At 39.4% G+C, this 22,230-nt stretch overlaps 1 protein-coding gene and 1 non-coding gene across 10 annotated transcripts in view; one reads left to right on the forward strand and one right to left on the reverse strand.

The window, feature by feature from the left end:
* The window catches only part of TMCC1 (transmembrane and coiled-coil domain family 1), a 156,626-nt gene that overhangs the window by 59,028 nt on the left and 75,368 nt on the right, over positions 1 to 22,230 (forward strand). The window lies entirely within an intron of this gene.
* Positions 11,732 to 11,838, reverse strand: LOC133235789 (U6 spliceosomal RNA). The gene has a single exon (XR_009732654.1). It is a non-coding gene; the product is annotated as a U6 spliceosomal RNA (small nuclear RNA).

The raw sequence follows: 22,230 nt of genomic DNA on the forward strand, positions 1-22,230 counted from the left end.
GGGATTCACCTAAAAATGAGGTTTAAAAAAATTAACTACCATCAAAACTGGCAGAAAAATCTTTGCAAAAGACATCAGTGTTGTATAAAGGAAAAATTATTCTTGTGTCTCTCTTTTATTACTCACACAAAACACTTCATTTTTGGTCACCAAAGGTCTGGGGTTTTTTTTCCTTCCACACAGTCCTCTGCAACACTAGTTGGGTGTCTTCCAGTTTAAAGCAGTTCTGACGCTATGTGAGGATAACGTCAGATCCCACAGGTTAAGGGCTCAGTCCCGTGAGGCTGCCTCCTGTCGCCCTTTACTGCCAGCCCCAAGTCCAGTTGTCTCCTGTGCTTCTGACCAGCTGGCTAGAGCACCTTCCATAAGCCGCTCCTCGGGAATGATTAATTTACTATTAAGCAGAACGACCCAGAGAACTTGGGAAAATATTTTACTTATGACACTACAGCTTTATTGCTAAAGGATATAACTCAGAAACAGGTGGATGGAAGAGGTGCAAAGGGAAAGGTATGAGGGCAGAGATCAGAGCTTCCCTGCTTTCTCCCAGCACCTCCGTGTGTTCACCAACCTGGAAGCTCTCCGGACCCAGTCCTCAGGGATTTTTATGGAAGTTTCATTACCCAGGCAGCTGGATTATTTACTTGGCCTCTGGTGACTGAGTGTAATCTCTAGTCCCTCTTTCTTTCCCAGGGGTGGGGGTTGGGTTGGGTGGGATGAGTTGGACTGAAAGTTCCAGCCCTCTTATCACACGGCTTGGTTCCCCTGGCAACTAGCCGCCCGCCAAGCATGGGTTACCTAGGCTCTTAAAAAGTCACCTCGTTAGCAGAAATTCAGATGTAGTTGCAAGGGATTATCAATAATAAGACACCCATTTTACTTTTATACTCTGAAACTATTTCAGGAACTGAGGACAAAATACCAAGTATTATAACAAGGCACTCCCCACTGCTTTACCCTTGAGGAATTCCAAGAGTCTTGGGAGCCATGATCTAGGAACCATGGACATAAGACCCACATAGACGTGTATACTGATAAATCACAGAATCATATGTTCAGTATGAAAAATAACAGAGACCATTCTTTTTTGTGTAATTTGAACATTTTAGATATATATTTTTCTATAGATACTGTCTTTTCTCTCTCTCCTTTTTGTACCCTTGTGATTTTTTTTCTTCCTGTTACTTTGCATCTCTTATCATTCACTGTCTGTGCCTTCACAATTCAGCATTGTCCTAGTACCATTTTTGAAATCACAGCTGGAAGCATTGAAAAGCATTCTGACAAAGGAAGACTGAATTGTGACTTTAGGCCAACAATAAGCTATAGGAACAAATGATGTTTAAAAAATTAATACTATTTCAGTATGTGTTAATGTTTTTAGTCCTTCAGAGAATTGTTGAAACCAAGAATTTAAAAGTCACAGACTTCTGCTTTTCAACACAGAAGTATAAAACATTCTACTTGCTTGCAAATCTGTGATTTGACCTTTTTTTTTTGTCCACTCTGTGCGGCTTATGAGATTTCAGTTCCCCAACCAGGAATCGAACCCAGGCCCTTGGTAGTGACAGCGTGGAGTCCTTACCACTGAATCCTTAACCAAGGAATTCTTGTACATTTTTTGTGAAGGAGTTCTCATAGACTCATGTGCTGCCATCTTTCAGGTTCTCAGAGTGTGAAATGATGTATGTGACATTGTTTAGTTGTATTTGTTTTGGGGCTTTATAAAATGGTATATTATAGCTTATGTAAAATTAGAAGACATTTGCTCCTTGGAAGGAAAGCTATGACAAACCTAGTCAGTGTATTAAAAAGCAGAGACATCACTTTGCTGACAAAGGTCCATCTAGTCAAAGCTATGATTTTTCCAGTAGTCATGTATGGATGTGAGAATTGGACCATAAAGAAAGCTGAGTGCCGAAGAATTGATGCTTTTGAACTGTGGTGTTGGAGAAGACTCTTGAGAGTCCCTTGGACTGCAAGTAGATCAAACCAGTCAATCCTAAAGGAAATCAACCCTAAATATTCACTGGAAGGACTGATGCTGAAGCTGAAGCTCCAGTACTTTGGCCACCTGATGCGAAGAGCTGACTCACTGGAAAAGACCCTGATGTTGGGAAAGATTGGAGGCAGGAGGAGAAGGGGACGACAGAGGAGGAGATGGTTGGATGGCATCCCCGACTCAATGGACATGAGTCTGAGTGGACTCAGGGAGGCAGTGAAGGACTGCAGGCCATGGGAGCACAAAGTGTCATACGCGCTGAGCAACTGAGCAGCAGCAGCACGTCTTCTGTGAGTTGCTTTTTATGCAGCTGTGTTTTCTGGGCTTGCTCCGTGTCACTGCATGTAGTTGTGGCTCATCTGCACTGTGCATCTTATCCCCCAACCCCTACACTTCTTAGTCACAGGTCGGGTCTTCTGTTTCGTTTCCTGCCTCTGTCTTTTATCCTCATTCCTGGGAAGTTTCCTTATTTTCCGATACTTCCCTTAAAATATTTTGTTTCTATCATGTTTTAAAGTTTCTAAGGCCTTTTTTTCTTCTATGAATACTTTTGTATAATATCCTATTCCTTTAGTAAAGGTTTTGTTTTCTTTTGTTTCTGAGGATTCTTTTTCTTCCTATATTGTCTCTGTCTCTTCAGAGTCCTTCCGTTTTTCTTTTTTCTTGGGTGTTTTAGTCTCTGTCTTTTTGGTTACAGGGTTTTCTCAAGTGTCTGGTCATCCATGACACTCTCTTCATATTTGAGGGAGGCATTAAAATGCTGTGGTGGGAAGCTCTCCTTTGTGAAAGCTTGTAAATGATAGCTTTTAGTATAGAGTAATTAGGCAGAGACTCATTTTACTGAAGACCCCTTTTCTTCAGCTCTGCAGTTAGCTTTTCCAGACGAATTATTCAGACTTTAGCCTTAGCTGGTGGATGGATGGTGGTGGTGGTCATTGGCCTGGCTGCCTTTTTTGCTGGAACACTAGGAGGAAGAGGACTGAAATTCTCATTTATCAGTGTAATCCTTCTGTCCTTAGAGTGGTACCTCATTCCATCCCTCAGAGTTTAGAGTCTCTCAGTTTCTCGTCCCTTGTTTCAGTGTTCCCCAGAAAATAAACCCCTGGACTGATCACCTTCCTGTGCCTTAGGAAAATGAGCTGCTGAGCTAAGTGCTCACTATACTCATATCCAGTCCTTCTGTTTTCAGACTCAACCCAGTGCCCTTGTCCTTAGAGTAACCCCTGATACTTCTAAATCCTGACTTTTCTATACTTTTGGCATAAATAGGCTTGCTTCTTATTGATTGCTTCACACCACCCACTCCCCTACCAAGTACTTATGCGACTGGAGGAAACCCCAAAGCTGTCCTCTATTACTGGACTATCGTTCCTCACCTCCCAGAGAGTTTTATTGGCATCCTTATCTACTGCTTTCTCCTCTCAAGTTTGCTGTGCCTTTCTGGTTGTATGCCTTTTATTATTTCAATTTTATTAGAAAGCCAAGATAAATATGTTTAGTCCATTGATTCCTCTGTAAGGAAGCTTTTATTACAATAGAAATGTGAGGGACTTTGATACAGACTTGCCTTCTAAAGTCTTTTTTGCCCTCAAAGAAGAAATCACCGAAAATTTCATTTCCACTGGTTGTAATCCAGGTTAGTCTGTTTTTCAGCGCATACAGAGCCTTTTGAAACCTAGGGGGCCACTCATGTACAGTAGGAAAGACTAGGATCCATTTGTTTCTTCCTGTAGCCGCTAAAAAAAAAAATAGCACTCTTGTAGCAATTTTGCAGTTATCTTCTGTCTTGGATTCTTGTTACTAAAGAGCTAAACATGAGCTTCGTTCTCCTTTCATTGGTCTGGAGTGTCATAGACAGGATAATCTTTTTAATGTTTGAATTTAGACATTAAAGCTTAGTTTTCCAAATCCTGATTTGGGTGAAGGAAATCTAGATTAAGTGTAGCCTAGACTACACTTAATATAATGTAAGTTTGATTTCCTTAATCTAGATATCTTATACTTATTACGCTAAGTATTGCTTTAAGCCATATGCAGTTGCCAATAGGTAAGCAGTTTTAGCCTATAAAAATGGTAATTGTGTGTGATTGCAACACAGCAAAGTTAAAAGATCTTAATAGTTTAGTTAACAGACGTTTTTGTCCAATGTAGTAATTTGTTCTATAGCGTTTTTGGAAACATTCCAGTAGGAGGAAAGGATGAGATAAAATGATAATGTCAGGCTAAGTAAGAGAAAGAGTTGAGGTCCCTATTCCGTGTACCTGTGTGTCTTAGAGCTACATCAGGGTTCCTCTAGTGTTCTAAAAGCTCCACGCTGCTGAGGCTGGAGGCTGTGAATTCCATGGAGGGCCAGTTAGATACACAGTGCCTGTGACTTTGTACACTAACAGCACACTCCCTGAGTCCCTGGCTGCCAGGTGACACGAATCTGTAGGGGATTTCAGCAAATACCAGTTTAGCTGGAATAGTATTACTTAATTTTGTTCATTCTGTGTACAGCCTTCATGTATATTTCCTTACGTTGGTTAAAGATAGAACTTTAAAATGATAATATGACTGCCGTGTGGCTTAAAACATAGTAGAAATAAAATATACAACAGTAGCAAGAAGGACTCGGGGGAGGGTTGTTTGGAAGGTGCTTAAGGTAGCCTGTAACCCTGTAATTCATGGCACCACTGACAGAATAACACAAAAATGCATTAAAACTAACAGACAAGGTTAAATGAAATAGAAAAATGCTTGATTCGTTGAAAAGAAGAATAAAAGAATAAAGAACACACAGGACAGATTTACAACAAATAGCAAGATGGAAGTAAAAAGCAGAAAAAAATGTGAGCACTAACAAAAGAAAACTGTTAAAACTGTGCTAATATGAGGTAGGTTATAATATAATATATATAATACAATACTATCAGATAGCTTAGACATTAAGGCACGTGATATTGCTGAGGATAAAGAATGACATTTCATAACGCCAAGACAGGCCTCTCAGCAGGAAGACGTAAGAATCCCCAGCAACCTTCTCTTCTTGTTTGCTTTGTTGTCCGTACATATGTGGTCTTTGGATCTTTTCTTTTCACGAGTGTTGTCATTTTTCACTGCTAGAGATGTTTGTGTGGCCTGTGAGGGAGGAGTTGCTCCTTTGTCTGTCTGACTTGTGATAGCGTTCGTGTTCAGCATGCTCTGGGCAATGTAAACAATTGTGTGGGGGCCCCACTTGAGAGACCAAAACTTCAGGATATAATTATTTCATTTAGAGTTGTAGTTATTTTTAATGTAATTATTGTCCTTTACAAAAGGCCACCTATGAGAAATAGAATTTAGATGAAGACTAAGAAGTTATGTTTTAAAGAATTCTTTTTTAACATCGTGTGAATATGAGTAATAAAATATTATAAAGAACAAATCAGAAAGGAGTAGCTGCTTGTCCATTTATAAGGATTCTTGGCAGTAAGTCTTTTTTTTTTTTTTGGTACTAGATCTTTAAAGCCTTGCAGTGATGTGTCACTGTCAAAACTCTTCATTTCTGTCTGGAGAGAATGTCCTTTTATTTAGAGGATATTCTATTTTTCTGAGGAAAAAAAAAAAAGAGAGACATCTGTTGGTTGATATTCATGCCTAAATGCAAGAAAAGGAGAGAGGCTTAAAGAAACAAAAGTGCTGAATCAAGGAGCATATTTGGAAATAGACAGAAACAGCTCATGTCAGTTTTTTAACAATGTGGGGAAAAGCGTGTAACAAAATATACTATTTTAAGAGACTTCCTTGGCAGTCAAGTGGTTAAGACTCTGCATTCCCACTGCAAGAGGCATGGATTCAGTCTCTGGCTGGAGCATTGAGATCATGCCACTCAGTGTGGCCCAAATTTTAAAAAGATTTACTGTTCAAATGCGCAAGTTAGTAGTGGTAATTATATTCACTTTGTTGTGAAATAGATCTCCAAACCATTTCATCTTGCAAATCAGAAACTCTCTACCCATTTTCAAAACTCTTCCTTTCTTCCTTCCCCTCTGCCACTGGTAACCACCATTCTACCTTCTGTTTGAATCTGACTACTCTAGATACCTCATGTAAGCGGAATCATACAGTGTTTGTCTTTTTCTCACTGGCTTATTTCACGAAGCATAATGTCCTCAAGGTTCATCCATCTTGCAGCACGTGACAGGATTTCCTTCCTTTTTAAGACTGAATAATATTCCCTTGTGTGTATAGACCACATTTTGTTGATTCATTTATCTGTTAGATCTTTGGTTTTCTTTTACCTCTTAGCTGTTGTGAATTAACACTTGTTTTCTGGGTTTGGTTTGGTTTTGATAGTAGCCATCCTTTCAGGTATGAGGCAGTATCTCATTATGGTTTTGATTGCATTTCCCTGATGATTAGTAACGTTGAGCATCTACTCATAAGCTTGCTGGCTGTTTTTTGTCATCTTTGGAGAAATGTCAGTTCACATTCGGAGAAGGCACTGGCACCCCACTCCAGTCCTCTTGCCTGGAAAATCCCATGGACGGAGGAGCCTGGTGGGCTGCAGTCCATGGGGTCGCTAAGAGTCGGACACGACTGAGCGACTTCACTTTCACTTTTCACTTTCATGCATTGGAGAAGGAAATGGCAACCCACTCCAGTGTTCTTGCCTGGAGAATCCCAGGGACGGGGAGCCTGGTGGGCTGCCGTCTATGGGGTCGCACAGAGTTGGACACGACTGAAGCGACTTAGCAGCAGCAGCAGCAGTTCACATCCTCTGCCCATTTTTTCATCAGCTTGACTTTTTGTTAAGGTGCGTGCATTCTTTATATATCTTGGGTATTACCCCCTTTTCAGGTGTATGACTTGCAGATATTTCTCCCATTCGCTAGGCTGCCTTTTCATTTTGTTGATGGCTTCCTTTGCTTTCCAGAAGCTTATTAGTTTGATGTATTCTCATTTGTTTATTTTTACTTTTGGTGCTTTTGATCTTGGCGTCAAATCCAAGAAATCATTGCCAAGTCTAATGTCAAGGAGCTTACTACTTAGGTTTTCTTCTAGGTGTTTTATGGTTTCAGGCCTTATGCTCAAGTCGTTCATCCATTTTGGCTTAGTGGTCTTATTCTTTTGCATGTGACTGTCCAGTTTTTCCAATACCACATATTGAAATGACTGTTACAACAGTTATTTAAAATTCTTTGTCAGTCAACTCATAGATCTGTTTCTTTAGAGTCTGTTTCTGGAGCTTAATTTTGTTCCTTTAATTGGGCCCTGCCTGTTTGTTTATATGCTTTGTCGTTTTTTGCCGAGGCACTTGAAAAAATTTGGAAAAAATCACCTATCCCAGCCTCTCAAGCCTTTGTCTAATCTCAACTCCCCCTGGGGTTTGCCTGCAGAACTGCAGCTCCAAGGTGCCTTTGCATCTTGCTTACAGTGTCTTGCAGCTCTGGTTCCTAGTTCTCTTAGTGCTCAGAGTTATCCAAGACCGAAGCCAGTCCCTTAGACGGTTCTCAGACAAGCCAGAATTGGACATGTGGTCTGTTTGGTTTGTGTTTCCGAGGGAAGAGTCCAGGCGTGACCGTTTTCTTCTGGTTGCTCCACACTGTGCTCTGCAGGGAAAGTGGCATGAGTGCAGAATGCCAAACACCACTGTTTTCCTACCCCTTTCATTGAAGCCTAGTGTTGCGTTTACAGTGGCCCAGGTGCTGTCACTTCTTGTCTGTCTGTTGTTAACTCATTGTCTCTGTGAGGGAGGGAGGCCAGTATTTCCTAGTCTGCCATTTTGGTGAGGTCACTCTCCCTAGTATCACTTCTTGAAGTAGGAATACTGCCACATAATGTTTCTCTTTATAAGACAGGTGGGAAAAAAGAAACCACAGATAGAATATTTTAGACTTGAGTAAGGTGGTTTGTCCTTTATGAGGTTCATATCTACAAATGGAGAAGATGAAATCTAAAGCAGTATTAACCTGTCTAATGTTTTATTTTGGAATAAAGAAATAAAGTAAGCCTATCAGATAAGACCATGTATTGTTTTAAAGTTTTCAGGGCATTTGACAAATATGTATTGAATGTCTTCCGTGTTCACTTCAGTTCAGTCGCTCAGTCATGTCTGACTCTTTGCAACTCCATGGACTGCAGCACGCCAGGCTTCCCCGTCCTTCACTACCTCCCTCAGTTTACTCAACTTCATGTCCATTGAGTCAGGGATGCCATCCAACCATCTCATCCTCTGTCATCCCCCTCTCTTCCCGCCTTCAATCTTTCCCAGCATCAGGGTCTTTTCCAATGAGTCAGATCTTCCCATCAGGTGGCCAAAGTATTGGAGTTTCAGCTTCAGCATCAGTCCTTCCAATGAATATTCAGGACTGATTTCCTTTCAGATGGAGTCGTTGGATCTCCTTGCAGTCCAAGGGACTCTCAAGAGTCTTCCCCAACACCACAGTTCAAAAGCATCAATTCTTCGGTGCTCAGCTTTCTTTATAGTCCAACTCTCACATCCATACATGATTACTGGAAAAACCATAGCTTGGACTAGACGGACCTTTGTTGGCAAAGTAGTATCTCTGCTTTTTAATATGCTGTCTAGGTTGGTCATAGCTTTTCTTTCAAGGAGCAAGCATCTTTCAGTTTCATGGCTGCAGTCACCATCTGCAACGATTTTGGATCCCAAAAAAGTAAAGTCTGCTACTGCTTCCACTGTTTTCCCATCTATTTGCCATGAAGTGATGGGACCAGATGCCATGATCTTCGTTTTCTGAATGTTGAGTTTTAAGCCAACGTTTTCACTTTCCTCTTTCACTTTCTCAAGAGGCTCTTTAACTCTTCTTCTCTTTCTGCCATAAGGGTGGTATCAACTGCATATCTGAGGTGGTTGATATTTCTCCCAGCAATCTTGATTCCAGCTTGTGCTTCATCCAGCCCAGCATTTCCCATGATGTTCTCTGCATATAAGTTCAATAAGCAGGGTGACATATACAGCCTTGACGTACTCCTTTCCTGATTTGGAACCAGTCTGTTGTTGCATGTCCGGTTCTAACCGTTGCTTCTTGACCTGCATACAGATTTCTCAAGAGACAGGTCAGGTGGTCTGGTATTCCCATTTCTTTAAGAATTTTCCACGGTTTGTTGTGATCCACACAGTCAAAGGCTACTATGCATAATACAGTCTACTATGTATAGGGTACTATGCAGTTGGGATACAGAAAAGATGAGATGTAATCCTCCAAGGTCCTTATTTTTAATTTGATGAAAGGCAACCTTAATGCATAAAAAACTATATAACAATACAACATCAACACACAGAATATAAAAGCATAAGAACCATCACTATGAGCTACGCAGAAGCAGAAATGACAGTGAACTTAAGTGAACGGGAGCGGCTGCCAAAAAAATGAGTTTGGGATGGACCTTCAATAGTTAGGATCTTATCTTAATGTCTCACCTGGAGGGGAAAAAAAAAAATCACACATCCAGCAGCAGGCCTGAGTAGGCCTATATGTTTGGACTCGCAGAAATGTGGAAATAATCTAAATGGTTATCAAGAAAATGCACAAATAAATTCTTCCATCTATACTGTGAAATACTGTATAGGAATTAAATAGTGGAGATCCATATGTGCTGTCAGAATTTTCTAAGGAAATTGAATTTTTAAAAACAGATAGCTTAGCTTATTTGGGTTACTATAACCACGTACCACAGACTGAGAAGTATATAGACACCAGGGTTTATTTCACACAGTTCATATGCTAGACATTCGAGATCTGTGTGCCTGTGTGGCTGGGTAAGGACCCTCATCTGGGCCTCAGACTTCTCGTCGTATCCTCACCTTGGAAGGAACTAGAGAGAGTGGGGTCTGTCTTATAAGAGCACTGGTCCCACCTGCTGACTGTAGCGTATCTCAAATGCCCTACTTCCTCAAACAATCACACTGGGTTTTAGGATTTCAACCTAAGAATTTTGGGGGGACATCAACATTCAGACCACAGAAAAGGAAGTTTCAAATAATGTGATGGTATGATATTAGTTGGGTTAAGAACAAAGCAAGCTAGTATGCATATAATACTGTGTACTTTTATAAGTACATAGTATATAAATTCATAGTAAAAAAAAGGATAAATTGATAATAGTGGTTACAACAGTTAAGCATTTATAAATCATTAGCAGAATTAAAAATAAAAAGCCCAAATGAAAATTTATCAAACACTATTAGTGGTTCCCTCTGTATGGTGATATTATTCACAAATTTTCTTTATATTTTACCATATTTTCTGAATTTTTACAAGAAGCATTTTATTGGAAAATGTTAAATTATAGAGAGTCATAAGTGGGAGGTAAGTAATTGACAAATAATTAATAAAATTAATAATCACAAAGTGAAATATGAGAACAAGAAGAATTAAGTGGAAAAATCAGGGAGTTTAAGAGTAAGGGAGATGGTTGAGGAAGAAAGAAGGAAGTCCAGAATGTCTTAGAAACTTTTGAAGTTTGCCTTATATTTTTAAGTCATTCATTCAGTAAACATGGATATTTAATAAATACTTGGCCTAGCAGGTGCCAGAGTTCTTGCCCTAAGAAGCTTATGTTTTGATGAAAGGGATACAGACAAGGAAATGACAGTGTATGAGGAGGAATCAGCAGGGTGGAGAAGCGGGTCATGGAGGGCTGACAGAGAAGGCTTTCCTGAAGGAACAGAAGTGTGAGCAGAGCTTGGGAGTGAAGTTGAAAGTCATGTGAGATGTCTGGAGAGAGAAAGTGGGGACGAGCACAGGAAGCACGTTGAAGACCATTCTAAGAACGTGATTTTATAGCGTTTACATATTTAAAATACATAGTCTTGCTGGGTGTTCTTAGCAAAACAGCCAACAACAGTCACGTTGTTGTTTGGTACTTAGCAGGTACACTATAGTCCTCCCCTTCTCTTCTCCCTCGGCTTGTCTCCCCCTCCCTTGCCATGTATTCACTGCAGGTGACACAAGGCATGGGTTTTACAGGGAAAAATAATCACAGATCCCAAACGTTGCTGATGTAAAAGGGGGCAACCTTAATTTAGCGTATTTAAAAGAGCCATGTCCAGTTCATGAAAATAAATATGTTAATTTGGCATGGTTGGCTACTCTTTAAATTAGCCATCACAATGAGTTAGTTATGGTATTAAATATGATTAGGTGTTCAAAATTATTTTGTCATCAATATCAGTTAACATCTTACTACTGGATAAAGTATACTACTTTCAGGGTTGTTTGTATTGACAGTGGCTGGAACCTTTGCAAATAACTCCATAAGGTACTTAAGCAGTTCTTAGGTAGATAAAATATGGTTTTTGTATTGTTGTGTATTTGGGGATTCCCAAAAGAAATTTCTTCGTGCAAGACAGAAATAACATTCAAGGGGCCCGAACTGCCATAGGAAATCCAGCAACTGAAGATGTTATTTACTAAACTTTTTGCAAGTAGATTTTTCTCTCTCCTTGCTTTAAAGGCAAACAATAGCTAAAACAACCATAACTTGTGTAAAGAGAGAACCTGTCAGATTATTATTTGTTAATGATGGGCTATTCCCATTTGGGCAGTTTATAGCAAAATAGTTAACAAACGTGCAATTTAGAAAGAAAGAATACATGAATTTTGTTATAATCCCCATTCCATTCCACAAAGAAAAAATACTGTGGAAAATATTACGACTTACAACACGGTATGTTGTTAGTTTGGAAAAACTGAATTTTACTTACTGCTTGATTTACCCCTCTGTGTTTGTTTTTTTTTTTTAAATATGGAACGCTTCACGAATTTGCGTGTCATCCTTGCGCAGGGGCCATGCTAATCTTCTCTGTATCGTTCCAATTTTAGTATATGTGCTGCCGAAGCGAGCACCCCTCTGTGTTTTTAACTTGTGTTTTTTCTACTGCCTGGAATGCCCTTCCTCTTTCTTGTCCACTTGCAGAATTTCTACCCACCCTGAAGGACTCCTACTTTGCAAGTTTCTCTGTCCCCTGGAAAGTTGATCTCTCCCTTCTTTGTACCACCACTGTCCCTGTATTGTAGCACCTGCCGCATTAATGACAGTTGTTTTAAGTTTTCTGTGTTTCCTTACTGGATTGTGAACCTCCTTGAGTAAAGGGAATGTTTCCTTCTGTACTGAGTGTCTGGTGTCATTAATGCTTGTTTGGCCTGAATGAGAGGGGCTTTCTGCAATGACACTGTGCTGCATAATGAAAGCCTGTCTTATAGTTTTATGGATTGACTGGTAGCTGGCACTGTGCAATTACTTCTACTGGGTTATCACAGAAAGCTGGTTAAAACCCACAATAATGTTTGAACAATAAGATTTATTTAATAGAACTCTGTTACAGGACTGGACGCCAGCAAGATAAGGGGAGGAACTATAAGCATATTACTTTAGGTGCGCCAGGCTGTAGGGAGACTCCCTCATAGCAAAGTATAAAGGTTCAAATTTTAAAATGGAGTCATTATACAGTTTGCAACAGAAGTTTACTACGTATCTTCTGTGGTGTTCTTTAAGTGCATTCTAAATTACTAAAAACAGGAGGAAGCATTATGTAATGGGAAGAGTGGTACTGTGGAATCTGGGTATTTTGAGTTCTAGTCCCAGTTCTAATGCTTTTCATCTTGGTCTACTGCTTTCATCCGCAAAGCTGTGAGACACCTCAAAATACATCAGATTTAGAGATTCTAATCTTTACCCTAACAGCTCAATTTATTGAGGATCTTTTCAGGTTTTTTTTTTTTTTTTATCATTTTATCAAGCAATGAATTGCAGTCATGAATTCAAATCATATTTAACAGGCTTTATTGCATTTTAAACAATTAGAGATTTATTTTAATAGGTAAAAAATAAGTAAAAGTTCCTCCTCGAATGGAGACATCCTCCTTTTTAAGTCTTGTGGGCTTCCCAGGTGGCCCTAGTGGTAAGGAGCCTACCTGCCAGTGCAGGAGACATAAGAGATGCAGGTTCAGTCCCGGGTCAGGAAGATCCCCTGGAGGAGGGCACAGCAGCCCACTCCAGTATTCTTGCCTGGAGAATCCCATGGACAGAGAAGCCTGGCGGGCTACAGTCATAGGGTTGCAAAGAGTTGGACACAGCTGAAACGACTTAGCACATGTGTGTCTGGCACTTTGAGGATGTATACCTTGTTCAGTTATATTGATATTTAATGTGTACTTAAGTTTGTAGATTTTTGACATTTTTTTCTAATTCTTTTTCCTGTTTACTCTTTTTATTTTTTGTGGAGGTGGGGTTAGCAAGAATCTTGCAGCAGTGATCTGGGATTCTAGTTGCTTTTATCAGAAACACTTCATGCTTAAAGATACTGTATCTTGCGAATTCCCTGGCAGTCCAGTGGTTAGAAGTCCGTGCTTTCACTGCCAGGAGTGTGGGTTCAATCCCTGTTTGGGATTAATTCTGCTTTCCCTGGAGAAGTTTGCTGAGTACTTGGTTTCTCTCTTTGTAGGAGAAAAGTGGAGGTAATGGTACTTTTACCTTTTAAAATCAAAACACACAGAACTCGAGTTCTTTGTCAGCCTACTTTCCACTTGGAATTAAATTGCAATCAGTTAGTTTAAACATTAGGTTGCATTGCATACTCTGAACCTAGATACGAAGAAGGCTTCACTTTCAGTCAGAGCTGTTGATCTAAGTTTTTTTTTAAGCTTTGGAGTTTCACAAAAAAAGTTCAGTTAAATATGTGCAATCCTTTTCTATTCAGAGTTTGTAGAATAAACTTTTTATGTATGCATTTTGGTTAGAGAAATTGTTGGAGCCTTGGCAGCCTGATATTTTTTTGGTTTGGTATGTCTTTTCTACTCTTCCTAAGGTACTCTGAAATGTGTCATATTTTAGATGAACTTTTAACTGTTATTTGCTGATAAGTAGAAACAGTGGTGTGTGATACGGGCACAGTTGAGAATATCCATTGCATGAAGATCTTTTCAAACTCGTTTTTCATTTTTCTCATTTGAAGAAAAGAAATTCAGAAATACTATATGGTTTACTCATAATAATATTGAGATTTTTAGAGAGAATATCCCTGCTTTACTTATAGTTGGCTTTTAGTACCTATTTCACAGACTTGTTTGAGAAGTCAATGGGATGATAGTTGTGACATGCTCAACACAACAACCGCACATAGTAGGTTCATTACACAAAGGCTTTATGTAGCCTGACAGGTGGTCATGTGTGACAGGGAATTGAGAGTCACAGGCTCAGGGAAAAATTAATGTATGCCCCCAAATTCTGCCTTAGTCAGTTGTTAAATTCATTCAGAAGTCATGAAAAATTTGCAGAGGAACATATGGTGTGGAAAGTTTCGTTACAATAACGCTGTATCCTTCCATCGGCCGTCTGGAAGCAGCATCCAATAGTTAGGAAGAGACCAGGAAATGACAGCAAAACACACATGGATTTTTTAATCTTTGGCTCTGCCCTCACCATTGCCATTTTTTCATACCTTTCTACCTTCATTAATTCAGCCCGAGCTGTTCCTTTTGTGTATGTAGACGTGTTATTAAAGTTACTACCTTGTTCTAATGAGAGAGGGCGAGCATCCCAGAAGACAGGCTTAGATTGTTTTAACTTCGTGACGAAGCTGAAGTCGCCCCGCACCTGACATTCCTGCCCCGGGCCCCTCCCCGTGAGTAAGAGGAAAGGCTTGGCCCATCGCTTAGACAAAGCCGGACGGCTGCCTGCCGAGCCGAGCCGCCGGGGAGGAGACTCCTCCTCTCCTCCAGCGGGGCTCGTCTCCCAGGGTTTCGCCCTGCAGCCGACCTGCGGTGGAGCCTGAGCAGGGGGTGCTGTCGGGGCCGCAGACCCCCGCCCCTGGGAGGCCCCGGGGGAGGAGCCTGCAGGCAGAGCCGTGCCTGCCGACCCCAGCGCGCCGCTCCCCCTCCCGCTCGAGAGCCAGGTTGTCCCCGGCTCTCAGGTGGCACCGCGGCGAGCGGCTCCCCTGGCCGACCCGGGCGGCCGGCCGGCGATCTGATGGGAAGGGAAGGGGTGGTCCTTCTGCCCGGACCCCTCTCGGCTGACTCACAGGAAGTGCTCGCGCTCGCAGAGCCGGGATCCCGCCCTCCCCCTCCGACGTGGGCTCTGCCCTGTCTCCCCCAGAACAATGAAGGGCTTCCAAGTTTGTTGAGTCTCCCGGGCGCGTTCCTCTGGCTCCCGTGCTAGCCTGCAAGATGTTTCGCCACCGATTTTTGCAAGAAGCGGCCTCGGAAAAAGCCCTTCCCTTGGTGGATCGCTTTGTGTGAAGAGTCCTCAGGGTGACCATGGTTCAGCGCTTCAGCCTCAGGAGGCAGCTATCCAAGGTGGGTAGCTCGGGTAACGTGCGTGTGGAGGGGAGCTCGCGCCGGCTCCGGCGTGGTCTCCTTGTCCTCCAGCACGGTTCTTCTGTCAAGCCTGCCTCCTCCGAGTTGAGGAGGGGCTGGGGGAGGAAGCGCTGCCTTTTGTTCTTTCCTCAGACAGACACAAAGGTTGAAGACTGACTGCACTGGGAACCCCAGATTTTGTTCCCCCGAAAGGGGAGCTGTCATCTGTGAAATCTGGAGGAAGTTGTAGTCCGCTTCTCACTTCGGGTTTCTAGAGTGTGTGCGGGGAAAGAGAGAATAGTGGGTGAAAAGTGCCCATGTTTAATTAGCAATTCATGTAGCCGCTCTTGACCAAAATGAGAAAACCTTATTGGTCTGTGGAATCAGTGCTTTCATAAAAATTAATGTTGACCTGGGGAGAGCTCCCAAAAAATAGTTCGGTAAGTGTGACCAGCATGACGATGTTACCGTGAGTGGTGGTATTAAGAAACTCACATACTCCTTCATTTAAGGAGCAGGTGACAGGCAGTCACTGAAAGGCTCAGGAATCAATTTTTACAGAGTTGTGCTGGCAAAACACATTTCATGTGTGCAGCTTTGGGGGAAAACATTTTAATCCGAGAAAATCACATTGAAAATTAAAAAAAAAAAAAGCAAAGCTCTCTGAGAAGAGGGGCTGCTGGTTTTATGGATCACACTTGGCAGTGGCCAGCCCTCTGCTCACCCGTTTATGGAGCTCTCTTAAGTCAGTGCAGAAACTAGTGAGGAGAGAGGTGTGTTAAGAGTTGAGCTTATTTCAAAAACCATTCTGTTTGAAAAGCTCTTTTTGAAAAATGTAGCAGTTGGGTGGCTGGATTTGTGGCAGAGTCCATCCTCTTTGTGCATGCGTGCTAAGTCACTTCAGTCGTGTCTGACTTTGTGCAACCCTATGCACTATAGCTCCTCTGTCCAGACAAAAGCTAAAACAAATAGTAAATCAGCAGGTATTCTACACTTCGTTAGTGGTTAGTCAGACTTGTTAAATCCATTACTATCTTAAGAGGAAACCTTTAGTTCCTCACAGGTGACCTCAGTGTAAGATGTGTGCATTCAAGCAGAAATGAGCAAGGCTCTTGCCGCCATCCCTTTGTCAAAAGTCATCTTTTTTCTTGGATCTCCCAGCTGAACAAGGACGTTTTCGGAGTATTATTTTAGAATAAATTTTCCTTGCTTCCCATGTCCTCATTCCAGGTGTATGTGTGACGGGAGTGAGGAAACTGGGAAGCCTCAACATTTCTCCCTAACAATAAAAAGAGTCATTTTTGTTTCTTCTTCATGTGAACTTCTAGAACCACGTGTTTTCAGATATATAGTACAACTAAAAAGCGGAAGATGTGTAGATTGTCAGAGCACTGACATTTCTGCATAAGAGTTTTTGAAACAGTTGAGAACTAGGTGGTAAGTTTCTAATTAGGAAATAACTGCTCTCTAGGTATTTTGCTATCAGTGTTTCTCTCCCAATTATTTTGTGAACTTTTAATATTCATTTCACTCTGTACTATACTCTTGACCATGAATTATAGGGAAAAAAAAATGTTCTTAGGGAAGCTAGGAGCACATCTTCTCTATAACATGAAGAAATAAAATGTACAAATTATATACTAGAAAATATATACAAATTATACAAGAGGTAACCTCTTTCAGTTCTTTTTTCTAACATCCCTTTCCATTTTAACATGGTTTCTGGGTCCTAAACTGGATGGTGAGGACCAAATCTAAGGAGTTTTGTTTTCTATCAAGAGTCCTTAACATAGTAATGAATTGACAAAATGCGGTAATGAATTGAAAAAATAATATTCTTAATTGTTTCAGTCTGTATGGCCCTGAAATATGGAGTAGAAACTGAAAGGCTATATCAAAAAAACTTTTTCTAAAACTACAGTGAATACACTGAATACAGAATACATTCTGTCTTTTTGGCTAAACCCACATTACCTGAAAACAGAGACCCTGTTGTACCCTGGTGCGTGGTATTTCTAGCACACACTGAACACTCAAAGTGCAATTGGCTATTTGCAGGTCACAAACAGTTGAACAATGGTAGTTTCATATGGTTCCAACTTTAGGAACAAGTGTTTTTTCCAATAAGGAATAATCTTCCACAAATATAGATTTGTCTTAGAATGATCTCATTTAAAAAAGCAGTTTCCTGTCTTGATAAAGAAATACTCAGATGATCATCATTAAATTTTGTTGGGAATTTGTTGAAAGAAAATATTTATACATGTTTGCAGTGATTTCAAACCCAGTATCTAATTTAGATACTTTTTACCTTTGGTAGTCATGTTTACTTACACTGTGTGTTTGCCCTAGAATATTAACATGATTCCTCCAGGCTAACGGATGTTGACATCTGAACTAAGTCAAAAAGGAGGGAGTAAATTAAATAGATGAAGTAAAAATCTTCATTAAAAAGAGACAAGCTCAGTTGTCCTCTTTGACCAGACCCAGTTACTTGCCTCAGACAAGTTATTTTTCTTTGCCTTCTAGTTCCTTTCCCTTGCCATTTTAGATTATTTTCTTCCTTTAAAGTTTTTCTCACATGTGACTTCAAAAATACTAAGGAAAGCTTTTTTTTCCTCCCCTAAGTCCTCTTCATGAGGCAGCTGAAATAGTCTGAAACTTGCTAATTGGACATGACATTTAATTCTCTTAATGATACTTCAGCTTAGATGATACCAACTTCATTTTGCTATTTAAGAAACAGGTTCAGGGAAGTTCATTTTCCCAGGATCAGCCAGAGATAGAGTGTCAGGTTCAACTTAGGTCTAACTCAAAGCCCATTCTGTTTCCCCACATTACCTGCCTCCCTGAATTTCTGGCGTATTGATTGGTCTCCTGTCATGGTCTGTGATATCTCTCCATGCGTATAGAAAACAGTATAGTAAATAACTTAGATAATTTCTTTGGAGCAACCCCATAGGGCTGAAATTAATGTTTGAAAGAATTTGAGTTTATCAGCCAAACTTGGTAAGTGTCTTCTACAAAGTTACGTTATTTGGCCAGAGAAACATATTGATTTGAGTAAAATAGTTGATTTAATAAAGCCACATTAAATGTAATTGAGGCTTAACTGCATGTACTTACAATGAAACGTTATAAACTATATTGCCTTTTTAAAAATGTCTATTAAGGAGAAGAATTTACTATTGAGTTTCTGTAATACTGTTTAATAATGTTAATACAATGAAATAAACATTCAGAAAGTCTTATTTTAACTCATTCTGGCTCTGTTGTCCTCCCCCCCGCCCCGCCCCACTTTACATGGGTAATAGAAAATCGGTCATTTCTATTTCAGAAACTTTAGGTTTTTAGAAGGTATGAGGCTTTAAGAAAATAGCTTTAAAATTGTTTCAGCAAGATTTAGAAAGTATGATAAATGCTGAGGAGGCTTTGAGAAAATAGCTTTATGATTGTTTTGGTAAGAAAAATATACTTTTATTTTTTAATGATAATCATTTCTGTGATTCATAAATAAAAATTATATAATTGTGAACTCTTGCTTGCACATCTTTTCAACTCTTTCAGATCCCTGCTTCCATAGGTAACCAGTTTCTTGTTTAGCCTTCCACTCTTTGTTTATGTATATGTAAGAAAATGTGAACATGTATGTTCTGACCTTTCTAAAATGCAGGATAATGTTTGTTCTAAAATAATAGCTTGAACTTTGTTTGGGCTTCATGTTTATTTTCACATTTACACAGGAGGCTTACTTCCTTTAGGGCAAGTAAAGCCACACAGAATGTACTTTCTATATAAAAGATAACTAATAGTACATCAAAGATGATTTGATTCTTTTTCATTCATACCACATTTCTTTGCTATTCAGTTGGAGATCTTTCTTTGGCTATATTAAAATTTTTCATATGGCAAAAAACATAGAATATAAACATCATACCAGTAAATTCTGGGCTGCCCTGTGAAGAGATTAATGGCTGAGAAATAGGAGATGTGGGACTTTTTTCCCCCCAGTTCATCTGTTGACTTATTTATTGAAGTTATTTAATTCAGACTTGTAGAGCACTTGAAAGTATTTTTGTCTAAGAATTTTATTCTTGCCCTTCCTACATTTGAGACTGCCCTGTTATTTGATGTCAGTTTGGTACCAGCTTAAGAAACTTAACATTTAGAGAAGTGTTGATCATAATCTGAATTCTTAATAAAAAACCATTATATTCTCAAATGTAGTTTTCTTTGAATTTCTGCCTGCTTTCTGGGTTTATGACCTCTGATAATGCACATGATTGATTTAATCATTATATGAATGTATAAGAAATAAGGATTCTCATTTCCATTTTAAATAAATTAATTTAAGATCTTATAAAAGTATTTTGATGGCTACAGTGGTGAATTTTATGTATTTTTACCACAATTAGAAAATATTTTGAACCCTTCTAAAGATTGAAGGCGGGAAGAGAAGGGGATGACAGAGGATGAGATGGTTGGATGGCATCACCGGCTCAATGGACATGAGTTTGGGTAAACTCCAGGAGTTGGTGATGGATATGGAGGCCTGGCATGCTGCAGTCCATGGGGTCGCAAAGAGTCAGACACGACTTAGTGACTGAACTGAACTGAATGATAAATACTGTATCGGTACAGCAAAGTAGTATTTTGTGTGTAGGCGTGGGAGTCAGTACCAGATGGATGCTTTTAAGTAATGGAAATGTATACCTCTCTTTTTCATGCTTTTAAAATTCAATTTTCTCTAAGTTACTCCAGACATCAACTAGTTTCATACTTGGAAATATAATGGTTTATGTTTGTAATTTGGAGGCTTTAATGAGGTAGTAGTGTCATCAGCATTGTAAGATCATTCTAATACATTACGTAACCAAAATAAGAAGACTGATGGATGCTGCTCTACTGTTACATCAAACGAGACCCTAGTAAAATAAGTCCCATATATTGTGGATGTGGTGGGAATAGGTAAGAAATAGAGCATGGCTTTCGTGTTCAAATATATTGGCAATAATAGGCTGAAGTAGAGAAACTAATTTAAAAATACGTGTATTATAAATTCTGAAATGTTTTTATGATGTTGATGCCAGTTTAAATTTTAAAAATAACAAGTTATTGGCTGTAGATCTGAGAGACTGGAATATGTTACCAAGAGCAGATAGTAAAAAATCTCCTTGGGAGTGTGTTGCTTTTTTGTTTTTTAAGTACACAACTTTCATTTGGTGTCACCTTGAATATCATTTTCCTAAGTGAGATGGCTATATTAAATGACTCGATTAGATTCTTTGAAGTTCGAACATGTTTACCAAGAACTGATAGTTTTGAAAATCAATACGCTGATACCCTTGAAAGCGCTTTGAAAACTGTGAAGCACTATATTAAAGATTATGGTGTTTTCATTATTCCATCATTCTGTAAGTATATTTGAAAAGAAGTGATGGTTCTGTAAAACTATATTTTCAAATAGGCACACATACACGCACTCCCTTTTGTTTGGTACACATAGACCCCTCTATCTTTGGATAGGTAACAGTGATTGCCTCTGAGAAGAGGACCTGGGAAACTTGGGTTAGGGGTGGGAAGGAGACTTGGTTTTTAAAAATTATTTACCATGTATATGCACTTTCTTAAATAATAGTCTGAGTTAAATGTGTTTAAAGATCAAAATGTAGAATTGAATTTCATTATTCTTCAGTGAAAACCATTGCCAATAGCTTACTTAAAGGTTAATAGTTGAAAGGTGATACTCTTCTGGGCTTGGAACTTTATCCCAACCATCCATGTTATTCTCAGATTGAAGATAGCTTTTGCATGTAACACAGAAGTTTGTAGTACAGGGTTACTAATCCTGTAAAATTTGTTTAGATGAACCTGTTTGGAGTAAGTTAACCATGCTATTTTAAAAACCAGACTATTTGTATACCATTTGGGGAATGGTATATAAAGGCAAGAAGACATTTTACTTGTTAGATCTGTATATAGAAGTTGTATGTAATAGTTACTAAAATGCTCTTGATTTGGCTTACATGAGAAAATTAAAAGAATTTGCCCTTTTGGTCACCCTGGGGTTAGCAAGGCTAACCTCCGCTGTACACATGGACCTGTAACAGTCCTACTGCAAACATGTTGAATAAGAAGAGTGCAAATTGAACTTACTTTATGGTAGCACAGGAAATTGCTATTAAATTTCAGTCTGTTTCCAGCTAGTGTTTTTGTAAGAAGTAGATTACTTTGTGTGTATTAGAAGTTTAGTGTTTGAGAAGAATCCATGTTAAAGCCAGCAGTGTCTAAAATCCAAAGGTAACACATATAAACATTTCATAGCTTTCATTTTCATTTAATAAAATTTATCCCAAAAGTATATCTCGTTGAAGTTAAGTGAACTGTGGCTGGCTATGTGACTTTAGACAAGTAATTTTACCTCTCTGAAGCTTTTTCCTCATCTGAAAAGTGTTATCTGGGATCCCTGAGAGATGTAAAATTCTGTGATCTGTTTGTGAGCTAGATTATAGTCCCAAGAAAAATGACTTTAGATTGCAAATGCCAGAAAAAATATCTAGTTGTATACCAGGAGAGATCTAATTTTATACAGTTATTCTTAGCTAAAGAAAATAAAAATAAGTTTGACTTTAATGGATAGGCTTAAAGTTTAGATGCTAGCCGAGTCCGAATAATTCAGATTTGAAAATAGCAAGAGAATTACACTTGTTAGAGTCTGAGCGCTGAGATGATAAACATTTCCTCTACCTGTTCCTTGTCAGGAGAAAATTTAAAATTTCTGTGTGAAAACAGACATTTCTTATCATGGAAATTTACCTTATATGCAACAGATTTATCTTCTTATGACGGTGTGTTGGAATTCAAGTCCTTTTTCTTGGACTCCTCTTAAGGAAAAGTTAATCATAACTAGGGTGGCGGGTGTAAAAAAGGTAAAAAGTAAAATAA

Source organism: Bos javanicus, chromosome 22 (assembly GCF_032452875.1).
Source record: "Bos javanicus breed banteng chromosome 22, ARS-OSU_banteng_1.0, whole genome shotgun sequence".
NCBI classification, from domain to species: Eukaryota; Metazoa; Chordata; class Mammalia; order Artiodactyla; family Bovidae; genus Bos; species Bos javanicus.